The sequence below is a fragment of the Eleutherodactylus coqui genome, unplaced genomic scaffold (assembly GCF_035609145.1).
Source record: "Eleutherodactylus coqui strain aEleCoq1 unplaced genomic scaffold, aEleCoq1.hap1 HAP1_SCAFFOLD_702, whole genome shotgun sequence".
NCBI lineage: Eukaryota > Metazoa > Chordata > Amphibia > Anura > Eleutherodactylidae > Eleutherodactylus > Eleutherodactylus coqui.
Window position 1 is genome coordinate 4,471 of NW_027102249.1, and position 13,030 is coordinate 17,500.

A 13,030-nucleotide genomic window follows, 5' to 3' on the forward strand; every position below is an offset into this window, starting at 1 on the left:
AGTCCCCACGGGGGGAGAGTGTTGACGGCGAGGAGGTGCTGGCTGCTCCAGGGGCCGGGGGCAACCCCTGGAGGCTGGGCACGGACTGCGGCAGCCCCCCTTGCAGTCGAACAAAGTTTGAGGAGACAAGTCATGAAAATGACAAAGTCCAAACGCTCCAGGCGCCGGCCTGGGGTGCGGACCCGGCTGGCCGGGGCCGGCGGGAGCTGCGGCGGCCGGGGCTGAGCCGAGTGTCAATGCAGGTCCTGAGAACCGGGAAGGGGACAAACCGGTGGCTCCAGGCCGGGTTGGAGTTCCAGGAGGTCGGCAGGACTCTGGAGGTTTTCCCCTTGGCATTGTCCCATTGGCCACAATGGGGGAAGTCAAAAAAGCACCCCCAGCAGATGTATGCAGAGGGGCTGGCGGGTGACGGAGAGCGGGCAGTTGGCAGCTGTGTGGTGGCTGCAGGAGGTGGGCCTGGGCGGCTGCGGAGGGCCCCCAAAGTGCACCTACCAGAAGGGGCCCAAGACCCAGGCTGAGCCTCCGATGTGCCCGGGCAGGACACCCAGGAGGCGGGGAGCAGCCCCCGCTGAGGTCCATGGCATGTGCCAGAGGCGAGTCTTGGAGAAAAAACGACAAAGTCCAAACGCTCCAGGCGCCGGGCAGGGTGGCGGACCCGGCTGGCCGGGCCGGCGGGGGCTGCGGCTGCCGGGGCTGAGCCGAGTGTCAATGCAGGTCCTGAGAACCGGGAAGGGGACAAACCGGCGGCTCCAGGCCGAGCTCGAGTTCCAGAAGGTCGGCCTGACTCTGGAGGTTTTCCCCCTGGCTTTTCCCCATAGGCCAAAATGGGGGAAGTCAAAAAAGCACCCCCAGCAGATGTATGCAGAGGGGCTGGGGGGTGATGGAGAGCGGGCTGTTGGCAGCCGTGTGCTGGCTGCAGGGGTGGACCTGGGCGGCTGCGGAGGGCCCCCTGAGTGCACCTGCCAGCGGTGGCTCAACACCCTGGCTGAGCCTCCGATGTCCCCGGGCAGGACCCCAGGAGGCCGGGCACAGACCGCAGCCTGCCCCCTTGCCTTTTGACGAAGCTTGCACGGTCAGAAAAAAGTTTCAAAGTCCCGACGGGGAGAGAGTGTTGAGGGCGAGGGGGTGCCGGCTGCTCCAGGGGCCGGGGGCAACCCCTGGAGGCTGGGCACGGACCGCGGCACACCCCCTTGCGGTCGAACAAAGTTTGAGGAGACAAGTCATGAAAATGACAAAGTCCAAACGCTCCAGGCGAGCCGGCCAGGGGTGCGGACCCGGCTGGCCGGGCCGGCGGGAGCTGCGGCTGCCAGGGTTGAGCCGAGTGTCAATGCATGTCCTGAGAACCGGGAAGGGGACAAACCGGTGGCTCCAGGCCGGGTTGGAGTTCCAGGAGGTCGGCCTGACTCTGGAGGTTTTCCCCCCGGCCTTTCCCCTTAGGCCAAAATGGGGGAAGTCAAAAAAGCACCCCCGGCAGATGTGTGCAATGGGCTGGGGGGTGATGGAGAGCGGGCTGTTGGCAGCTGTGTGGCGGCTGCAGGGGTGGGCCTGGGCGGCTGCGGAGGGCCCCCAAAGTGCACCTACAAGTAGGGGCCCAAGACCCAGGCTGAGCCTCCGAAGTTCCCCGGGCAGGACACCCAGGAGGCGGGGAGCAGCCCCCGCTGAAGTCCACGGCATGTGCCAGAGGCGAGTCTTGGAGAAAAAAATGACAAAGTCCAAACGCTCCAGGCGTGCCGGCCAGGGGGGCGGACCTGGCTGGCCGGGCCGGCGGGAGCTGCGGCTGCCGGGGTTGAGCCGAGTGTCGATGCAGGTCCTGAGAACCGGGAAGGGGACAAACCGGTGGCTCCAGGCCGGGTTGGAGTTCCAGGAGGTCGGCAGGACTCTGGAGGTTTTCCCCTTGGCATTGTCCCATTGGCCACAATGGGGGAAGTCAAAAAAGCACCCCCAGCAGATGTATGCAGAGGGGCTGGGGGGTGATGGAGAGCGGGCTGTTGGCAGCCGTGTGCTGGCTGCAGGGGTGGGCATGGGCGGCTGCGGAGGGCCCCCTGAGTGCACCTGCCAGCGGTGGCTCAACACCCTGGCTGAGCCTCCGATGTGCCCCGGCAGGACCCCAGGAGGCCGGGCACAGAACGCCGGCTGCCCCCCCTTGCCGTTTGACGAAGCTTGCGCGGTCAGAAAAGTTTCAAAGTCCCAACGGGGAGAGAGCGTTGACGGCGAGGGGGTGCTGGCTGCTCCAGGGGCCGGGGACAACCCCTGGAGGCTGGGCACGGACTGCGGCAGCCCCCCTTGCAGTCGGACAAAGTTTGAGGAGACGAGTCATGAAAATGACAAAGTCCAAACGCTCCAGGCGCCGGCCAGGGGGGCGGACCCGGCTGGCTGGGCCGGCGGGGGCTGCGGCTGCCGGGGCTGAGCCGAGTGTCAATGCATGTCCTGAGAACCGGGAAGGGGACAAACCAGTAGCTCCAGGCCGAGCTGGAGTTCCAGGAGGTCGGCCTGACTCTGGAGGTTTTCCCCCTGGCTTTTCCCCATAGGCCAAAACGGGGGAAGTCAAAAAAGCACCCCCAGCAGATGTATGCAGAGGGTCTGGCGGGTCATGGGGAGCGGGCTGTTTGGCAGCAGTGTGCTGGCTGCAGAGGTGTGCATGGGCGTCTGCGGAGGGCCCCCTGAGTGCACCTACCAGTGGTGGCTCAAGACCCAGGCTGAGCCTCCGATGTGCCCGGGCAGGACCCCAGGAGGCCGGGCACAGAACGCCGGCTGCCCCCTTGCCGTTTGACGAAGCTTGCACGGTCAGAAAAAAGTTTCAAAGTCCCAACGGGGGGAGAGCGTTGACGGCGAGGGGGCGCTGGCTGCTCCAGGGGCCGGGAGGGAGGCCCTGGAGGTGGGCCTGGGGGTGTGGAGGGGCCCCCTAGGAGCACCCAACAGTAGTCGGTCAAGACCCTGCCCGCGCCTCTGGCGTTGCAGGGCAGGACACCCTGGAGGCTGGGCACGGACCGCCGGTCGCCCCCCATTGTAGTCCAACAAAGTTCGAAGAGACGAATCACGGAAATCACAAGTCCAAAAATCCCTGAGAACCGGGAAGGGGACAGACCGGTGGCTCCAGGCCGGGCTTGAGTTCCATGAGGTCGGCCTGACTCTGGAGGTTTTCCCCTTGGCATTTTCCCATTGGCCAAAATGGGGGAAGTCAAAAAAGCACCCCCGGCAGATGTATGCAGAGGGGCCTGGGGGGGTGACGGGGAGCGGGCTGTTGGCAGCAGTGTGCTGGCTGCAGAGGTGGCCCTGGGCGGCTGCAGAGGGCCCCCTGAGTGCACCTACCAGCAGTTGCTCTTGACCCTGCCTGAGCCTCCGGTGTTGCAGGGCAGGACACCCATTGGCGGGGAACAGCAGGTGGCAGCCCCTGCTGAAGTCGTTGGCAGAGATGAGTCTTTGAAAAAACGACAAAGTCCAAACGCTCCAGGCGTGCCGGCCAGGGTGGCGGACCCGGCTGGCTGGGCCGGTGGGAGCTGCGGCTGCCGGGGCTGAGCCGAGTGTCGATGTATGTCACGAGAACCGGTATGAGGGTGATCCTGGTCGCTCCGGGCCGAGGCACGGTTCCAGGAGGGCGGAAGGAGCGGGCCCGTTTCCCCTGATAGCGCCGACGGCGGTAAATTAAGGCCTCGCAAAACGTCAGGACGAACACCTTTTTTGCATATAAGGGAACGAGCGGTGTGCGGTCCTTGACAAAGTGACTATTTCTCAATGTGCTGAGGAGTGGGGACCGCTCAAAGTCAAAGCACCGCGGCCGCCCCTCTGCCACCTCCCTGGGAGCAGAGTCATCGAGCGCGAGTGTCCCCACTCCGCCTGTCCAGGCCGTGGGGCCGACAGGCCGGCTGGCTGCCCGGGCAGACCCCGCTCTCCGAGCGGCCGGGCCCCAACGTTCGAGAGGTGTAGGAAGCCACCTTGGGGGGCTGCGGAGGCCCCCCTGACACCGCCTCCAAGCCCTTGCTGAGAGCCCTGTCCTAGCTGCCTGCGCGGGCAGGCGGGACCCCCCCCTAGTAGGCCGTGCACAGCCCGCGGCAGCCACTGCTGAAGCCCACGGCAGTTGGCAGAGATGGGTCTTTGAATAAAATGACAAAGTCCAAACGCTCCAGGCGCCGGCCAGGGGGGAGGACCCGGCTGGCCGGGCCGGCGGGAGCTGCGGCGGCTGGTGAAGAGCCGAGTGTCAAGGCATGTCCTGAGAACCGGGAAGGGGGCAAACCAGTAGCTCCAGGCCGGGCTAGGGTTCCAGGAGGTCGGCCTGACTGTGGAGGTTTTCCCCCTGGCTTTTCCCCATAGGCCAAAACGGGGGAAGTCAAAAAAGCACCCCCGGCAGATGTATGCAGAGGGGCTGGCGGGTGATGGGGAGCGGGCTGTTGGCAGCAGTGTGCTGGCTGCAGAGGTGTGCCTGGGCGGCTGCGGAGGGCCCCCTGAGTGCACCTGCCAGCAGTGGCTCAACACCCTGGCTGAGCCTCCGATGTCCCCGGGCAGGACCCCAGGAGGCCGGGCAGAGCCCGCCGCTTGCCCCCTTGCCGTTTGACGAAGCTTGCATGGTCAGAAAAGTTTCAAAGTCCCAACGGTGAGAGAGCGTTGATGGCGAGGGGGTGCTGGCTGCCCCAGGGGCCGGGTGGGAGGCCCTGGGGGTGTGGAGGTGCCCCCTGAGAGCACCCAACAGAAGTTGCTCAAGACCCTGCCTGAGCCTCCGGTGTTGCAGGGAAGGACACCCAGGGGGCGGGGAACAGCCGTGGCAGCCCCCCTTGCAGTTGAACAAAGTTTGAGGAGACAAGTCATGAAAATGACAAAGTCCAAACGCTCCAGGCACCGGGCAGGGTGGCGGACCCGGCTGGCCGGGCCGGCGGGGGCTGCGGCTGCCGGGGCTGAGCCGAGTGTCAATGCAGGTCCTGAGAACCGGGAAGGGGACAAACCGGCGGCTCCAGGCCGAGCTCGAGTTCCAGAAGGTCGGCCTGACTCTGGAGGTTTTCCCCCTGGCTTTTCCCCATAGGCCAAAATGGGGGAAGTCAAAAAAGCACCCCCAGCAGATGTATGCAGAGGGGCTGGGGGGTGATGGGGAGCGGGTGTTTGGCAGCAGTGTGCTGGCTGAAGAGGTGTGCATGGGCGTCTGCGGAGGGCCCCCTGAGTGCACCTGCCAGCGGTGGCTCAAAACCCTGGCTGAGCCTCCGATGTCCCCGGGCAGAACCCCAGGAGGCCGGGCACAGACCGCAGCCTGCCCCCTCGCCGTTTGACGAAGCTTGCACGGTCAGAAAAGTTTCAAAGTCCCAACGGGGAGAGAGTGTTGACGGCGAGGGGGTTACTGGCTGCTCCAGGGGCAACCCCTGGAGGCTGGGCACGGACTGCGGCAGCCCCCCTTGCAGTCGGACAAAGTTTGAGGAGACAAGTCATGAAAATGACAAAGTCCAAACGCTCCAGGCGTGCCGGCCAGGGGTGCGGACCCGGCTGGCCGGGCCGGCGGGGGCTGCGGCGGCTGGGGCTGAGCCGAGTGTCAATGCATGTCCTGAGAACCGGGAAGGGGACAGACCGGTGGCTCCAGTCCGGGTTGGAGTTCCAGGAGGTCGGCCTGACTCTGGAGGTTTTCCCCCTGGCTTTTCCCCATAGGCCAAAACGCGGGGAGGCAAAAAAGCACCCCCAGCAGATGTATGCAATGGGCTGGTGGGTGATGGAGAGCGGGCTGTTGGCAGCTGTGTGGTGGCTGCAGTGGTGGGCCTGGGCGGCTGCGGAGGGCCCCCAAAGTGCACCTACCAGTAGGGGCCCAAGACCCTGGCTGAGCCTCCGATGTGCCCGGGCAGGACACCCGGGAGGCGGGGAGCAGCCCCCGCTGAGGTCCATGGCATGTGCCAGAGGCGAGTCTTGGAGAAAAAACGACAAAGTCCAAACGCTCCAGGCGCCGGGCAGGGTGGCGGACCCGGGTGGCCGGGCCGGCGGGGGCTGCGGCTGCCGGGGCTGAGCCGAGTGTCAATGCATGTCCTGAGAACCGGGAAGGGGACAAACCGGTGGCTCCAGGCCGGGTTGGAGTTCCAGGGGATCGGCCTGACTCTGGAGGTTTTCCCCCTGGCTTTTCCCCATAGGCCAAAACGGGGGGAGCCAAAAAAGCACCCCCAGCAGATGTATGCAGAGGGGCTGGGGGGTGACAGAGAGCGGGCTGTTGGCAGCTGTCTGGTGGCTGCAGGGGTGGCCCTGGGCGGCTGAAGAGGGCCCCCTGAGTGCACCTACCAGCAGTAGCTCAAGACCCAGGCTGAGCCTCCGATGTCCCCGGGCAGGACCCCAGGAGGCCGGGTAGAGCCCGCAGGTCACCCCCTTGCCGTCCAATGAAGCTTGCACGGTCAGAAAAGTTTCAAAGTCCCAACGGGGAGAGAGTGTTGACGGCGAGGGGGTGCTGGCTGCTCCAGGGGCCGGGGGCAGCCCCTGGAGGTCGGCCTGGGGGTGTGGAGGGGCCCCCCTGAGAGCACCCAACAGTAGTTGCTCAAGACCCTGCCTGAGCCTCCGGTGTGCCCGGGCATGAACCCCAGGAGGCGGGGAACAGCCGTGGCAGCCCCTGCTGAAGTCCTTGGCAGTTGGCAGAGGCGAGTCTTGGGGGAAAAAATGACAAAGTCCAAACGCTCCAGGCGCCGGGCAGGGTGGCGGAACCGGCTGGCCGGGCCGGCGGGGGCCGCGGCTGCCGGGGCTGAGCCGAGTGTCGATGCAGGTCCTGAGAACCGGGAAGGGGACAAACCAGTAGCTCCAGGCCGGGTTGGAGTTCCACGAGGTCGGCATGACTCTGGAGGCTTTCCCCCTGGCATTTTCCCATTGGCCAAAATGGGGGAAGTCAAAAAAGCACCCCCAGCAGATGTATGCAGAGGGGCTGGGGGGTGACGGAGAGCGGGCTGTTGGCAGCTGTGTGGTGGCTGCAGGGGTGGCCCTGGGCGGCTGCAGAGGGCCCCCTGAGTGCACCTATCAGCCGTTGCTCAAGACCCCGCCTGAGCCTCCGGTGTTGCAGGTCAGGACACCCATTGGCGGGGAACAGCAGGTGGCAGCCCATGCTATAGTCGTTGGCAGAGATGAGTCTTGGAGAAAAAACGACAAAGTCCAAACGCTCCAGGCGTGCCGGCCAGGGCGGCGGACCCGGCTGGCTGGGCCGGCGGGAGCTGCGGCTGCCGGGGCTGAGCCGAGTGTCAATGCATGTCGTGAGAACCGGTATGAGGGTAATCCTGGTCGCTCCGGGCCGAGCCCCGGTTCCACGAAGGCGGAAGGAGCGGGCCTGTTTCCCCTGATAGCGCCGACGGCGGTAAAATAAGGCCTCGCAAAACGTCAGCACGAACACCTTGTCGGGGTATAAGGGAACGAGCGGTGTGCGGTCTTTGACAAAGTGACAGTATGTCTCAAAAAAAGCACCCCCCCGCAGATGTGTGCAGACGGGGCTGGCTGGCTGGTTGGTGATGGAGAGCGGCGGGCTGTTGGCAGCAGTTTGCTGGCTGCAGGGGTGGCCCGGGGCGGCTGCGGAGGGCCCCCCAAAGCGCACCTACCAGTAGGGGCTCAAGACCCAGGCTGAGCCTCCGATGTCCCCGGGCAGGACCCCAGCAGGCCGGGCACAGACCGCAGCCTGCCCCCTTGCCGTCCGATGAAGCTTGCACGGTCAGAAAAAGTTTCAAAGTCCCAACGGGGAGAGAGTGTTGACGGCGAGGGGGTGCTGGCTGCCCCAGGGGCCGGGAGGGAGGCCCTGGAGGTGGGCCTGGGGGTGTGGAGGGGCCCCCTGAGAGCACCCAACAGAAGTTGCTCAAGACCCTGCCTGAGCCTCCGGTGTTGCAGGGAAGGACACCCAGGGGGCGGGGAACAGCCGTGGCAGCCCCCCTTGCAGTCGAACAAAGTTTGAGGAGACAAGTCATGAAAATGACAAAGTCCAAACGCTCCAGGCGTGCCGGCCAGGGGGGCGGACCCGGCTGGCTGGGCCGAGGGGAGCTGCGGCGGCTGGGGAAGAGCCGAGTGTCGATGCATGTCCTGAGAACCGGGAAGGGGGCAAACCAGTAGCTCCAGGCCGGGCTAGGGTTCCAGGAGGTCGGCCTGACTCTGGAGGTTTTCCCCCTGGCTTTTCCCCATAGGCCGAAATGGGGGAAGTCAAAAAAGCACCCCCGGCAGATGTATGCAGAGCGGCTGGGGTGTGACGGGGAGCGGGCTGTTGGCAGCAGTGTGCTGGCTGCGGAGGTGTGCCTGGGCGTCTGCGGAGGGCCCCCTGAGTGCACCTGCCAGTAGTCACTCAACACCCAGCCTGAGCCTCCGAAGTGCCCGGGCAGGACCCCAGGAGGCCGGGCAGAGCCCGCCGCTTGCCCCCTTGCCGTTTGACGAAGCTTGCACGGTCAGAAAAGTTTCAAAGTCCCAACGGGGAGAGAGCGTTGACGGCGAGGGGGCGCTGGCTGCTCCAGGGGCCGGGAGGGAGGCCCTGGAGGTGGGCCTGGGGGTGTGGAGGGGCCCCCTGAGAGCACCAACCAGCAGTTGCTCAAGACCCTGCCTGAGCCTCCGGTGTGGCAGGGCAGGACACCCATTGGCGGGGAACAGCAGGTGGCAGCCCCAACTGAAGTCCTTGGCAGCTGGCAGAGATGAGTCTTTGAGAAAAAACGACAAAGTCCAAACGCTCCAGGCGTGCCGGCCAGGGGGGTGGACCCGGCTGGCTGGGCCGAGGGGAGCTGCGGCGGCTGGGGAAGAGCCGAGTGTCGATGCATGTCCTGAGAACCGGGAAGGGGGCAAACCAGTAGCTCCAGGCCGAGCTGGGGTTCCAGGAGGTCGGCCTGACTCTGGAGGTTTTCCCCCTGGCTTTTCCCCATAGGCCAACATGGGGGAAGTCAAAAAAGCACCCCCGGCAGATGTATGCAGAGGGGCTGGATGGTGACGGGGAGCGGGCTGTTGGCAGCAGTGTGCTGGCTGCAGAGGGCCCCCGAGGTGCACCTACCAGCAGTTGCTCAAGACCACGCCTGAGCCTCCGGTGTTGCAGGTCAGGACACCCATTGGCGGGGAACAGCAGGTGGCAGCCCCTGCTGAAGTCGTTGGCAGAGATGAGTCTTTGAGAAAAAAACGACAAAGTCCAAACGCTCCAGGCGCCGGTCCGGGGGGCGGACCCGGCTGGCCGGGCCGAGGGGAGCTGCGGCGGCTGGGGAAGAGCCGAGTGTCGATGCATGTCCTGAGAACCGGGAAGGGGGCAAACCAGTAGCTCCAGGCCGAGCTGGGGTTCCAGGAGGTCGGCATGACTCTGGAGTTTCCCCCCTTGGCTTTTCCCCATAGGCCAAAACGGGGGAAGTCAAAAAAGCACCCCCAGCAGATGTATGCAGATGGGCTGGCTGGTGATGGAGAGCGGGCTGTTGGCAGCCGTGTGCTGGCTGCAGAGGGCCCCCGAGGTGCTGCACCTACCAGTAGTTGCTCAAGACCCCGACTGACCCTCCGGTGTTGCAGGGCAGGACACCCAGGAGGCGGGGAACAGCCGTGGCAGCCCCTGCTGAATCCCACGGCAGTTGGCAGAGATGAGTCTTTGAGGAAAAATGACAAAGTGCAAACGCTCCAGGCGCCGGCCAGGGGGGCGTACCCGGCTGGCCGGGCCGGCGGGAGCTGCGGCTGCCGGGGCTGAGCCGAGTATCCATGCATGTCGTGAGAACCGGTATGAGGGTAAACCTGGTCGTTCGGGGCCGAGCCACGGTTCCGGGAAGGCGGAAGGAGCGGGCCTGTTTGCCCTGATAGCGCCGACGGCGGTAAATTAAGGCCTCGCAAAACGTCAGGACGAACACCTTTTTTGCATATAAGGGAACGAGCGGTGTGCGGTCTTTGACAAAGTGACTATTTCTCAATGTGCTGAGAAGGGAGTGGGGACCGCTCAAAGTCAAAGCACCGCGTCCGCCCCTCTGCCACCTCCCTGGGAGCAGAGTCATCGAGCGCGAGTGTCCCCACTCCGCCTGTCCAGGCCGCGGGGCCGACAGGCTGGCTGGCTGCCCGGGCAGACCCCGCTCTCACCGAGCGGCCGGGCCCAACGTTCAAGAGGTGTACGAAGCCACCTTGGGGGGCTGCGGAGGCCCCCCTGAGAGGGCTGATAACCCCGTCCTAGCTGCCTGCGCGGGCAGGCGGGACCCCCAAGAGGCCGGGCACAGCCCGCGGCAGCCCCCGCCGAAGTCCACGGCAGTTGGCAGAGACGAGTCTCGGAGAGAAAACGACAAAGTCCAGACGCTCCAGGCGCCGGCCAGGGGTGCGGACCCGGCTGGCCGGGCCGGCGGGAGCTGCGGCTGCCGGGGCCGAGCCGAGTGTCGACGCATGTCGTGAGAACCGGTATGAGGGTAATCCTGGGCCCTCGGGGCCGAGCTACGGTTCCATGAAGGCGGAAGGAGCGGGCCTGTTTCCCCTGATAGCGCCGACGACGGTAAAATAAGGGCTCGCAAAACGTCAGGACGAACACCTTTTTTGCATATAAGGGAACGAGCGGTGTGCGGTCTTTGACAAAGTGACTATTTCTCAGAGTGCTGGAGTGGGGACCGCTCAAAGTCAAAGCACCGCGGCCGCCCCTCTGCCACCTCCCTGGGAGCAGAGTCATAGAGCGCAAGTGTCCCCACTCCGCCTGTGCAGGCCGCGGGGCCAACAGGCTGGCTGGCTGGCTGGCTGCCCGGGCGACCCCCCTCCGAGATGCCGGGCTGAGGCGTAGGCAGCCGCCTCCATCACCACCACCCAAGGCGAGAGAGTGGGTCAACGGGAGAGCCGTCGCGGCCGGGGGACCCTCGCCGCGCCCATGTCCGGGGAAGGACCACAAGGGCCCTGCTCCCCGGCGCCCCGGCGAGCGGGTTCACCCTCGGCGCGTACGGCTCTCGAGGATGGGGAAGGGACGCGCGTGGGCGTCCCTCCCGTCCCCCGCGGAAGAAGGCGAGCGACTCTGCGCGTCGGGACACCCCGCGGAGCCCCCTGCGGGGGGAGTACTCCGGGGGAGAAGCGTGGCGCAGGGGGTGCAGCCCTTTCCCAGGCCACCGTGCGACGGCGTCGGTGGGGCCGACGCCGAGAGAGAGAACGATCCGGGCTCTCCCGCCTCAGGGCGGCCGAGAGCGGGGCACGGGCCCCACGTTTGGTGAAGGTTTTCCCGAAAGCGAAGGACCCCCGCCTGTCCCCTCGGGCTCCGGCCGATGCGGGCGGTCCAGGGCGGGGATAGGGGACGGCGGCCTGCGGACGACGCGCTTTATCCCCAGAAGGAGCGAGGCATGAGGGGGTGTTCCACCCCCGCCGGCCGGTCTCGCTCCTTCTCCGGGCTACCCCTCGGCGGAGTAAAGACCCCCGGGTCAACGCTCCCGCGTCCGGGCGCCGGCGCGCGTCCCCTTCCCGCGGGGGGTGGATCCCTTCCACCCCCGGCCGTCCGAGGCCCGTGCGCCTCGGGCGGCCTCCCTTCCGAGAGAGGGAGAGAGAGAGACGGAGGACGGTGGTCCGCGACGGCGCGAGGCGTCCGTGTTGTGTTCCCCACGGCGGCTACCCGGTCGATCCCGCCCGCCGGTAGCCTTGGCTTGCCCCCGTTCCGCCTGTCCAGGCCGCGGGGCCGACGGGCTGTCTGCCCGGGTAGACCCCGCTCTCACCGAGCGGCCGGGCGGCCACGTTCAAGAGGTGTACGAAGCCACCTCGGGGTGGAGCCCTTCCACCCCTGGCCGTCCGAGGCCCGTGCGCCTCGGGCGGCCTCCCTTCCGAGAGAGGGAGAGAGACGGAGGACGGTGGTCCGCGACGGCGCGAGGCGTCCAACTTGTGTTCCCCACGGCGGCTACCCGGTCGATCCCGCCCGCCGGTAACCTTGGCTTGTCCCCACTCCGCCTGTCCAGGCCGCGGGGCCAACAGGCTGTCCGCCCGGGTAGACCCCGCTCTCCGAGCGGCCGGGCGCCACGTTCAAGAGGTGTACGAAGCCACCTTGGGGGGGCTGCGGTGCCCCCCACCCCTGAGAGTGCCTCCCAGGCCGAGGGAGCCCGGCGGTCGAGTGTCGTAGGAAAGCGCGTGCCACGGCTGTGTCGGTCACAGGGGCCAGAGGTAGTTTGGGCAACGGCTTAGATCCGTATGAAGCTCATCCTTTCCGGCCTGTTCTGGCGGCGGCTAGGCGCGCGCGCGCGAATGGCACGACACCCCTGGTTCCAGCGAGGCGACGGCGCCCCGCACCCCACTCTCCGGGCCGAGCAGAGCCCCCGAGCGCAAGAGTCCCCGCTCCGCCTGTCCAGGCCGCGGGGCCAGCAGGCTGTCTGCCCGGGTAGACCCCGCTCTCACCGAGCGGCCGGGCGCCACGTTCAAGAGGTGTACGAAGCCACCTTGGGGTGGAGCCCTTCCACCCCTGGCCGCCCGAGGCCCGTGCGCCTCGGGCGGCCCCCCTTCCGAGAGAGGGAGAGAGACGGAGGACGGTGGTCCGCGACGGTGCGAGGCGTCCAACTTGTGTTCCCCCACGGCGGCTACCCGGTCGATCCCGCCCGCCGGTAGCCTTGGCTTGCCCCCACTCCGCCTGTCCAGGCCGCGGGGCCGACGGGCTGTCTGCCCGGGTAGACCCCGCTCTCCGAGCGGCCGGGCGCCACGTTCAAGAGGTGTACGTAAAGCCACCTTGGGGGGCTGCGGTGCCCCCCGCCCCGAGAGTGCCTCCCATTCCGAGGGGAGCCTGGCGGTCGAGTGTCGTAGGAAAGCGCGTGCGCGGCTGTGTCGGTCACACGGGCCAGAGTTAGTTTGGGCAACGGCTTAGATCCGTATGCAGCTCAACCTTCCCGGCCTGTTCTGGCGGCGGCTAGGCGCGCGCGAACGTCACGACGCCCCAGGTTCCAGCGAGGCGACGGCGCCCCGCACCCCGCTCTCCGGGCCGTGCAGAGCCCCCCCGAGCGCAAGAGCCCCCGCTCCGCCTGTCCAGGCCGCGGGGCCGACAGGCTGTCTGCCCGCGTAGACCCCGCTCTCACCGAGCGGCCGGGCGCCACGTTTAAGAGGTGTACGAAGCCACCTTTGGGGGGGCTGCGGTGGCCCCCTGCCCCGAGAGTGCCTCCCAGGCTGAGGGAGCCCGGCGGTCGAG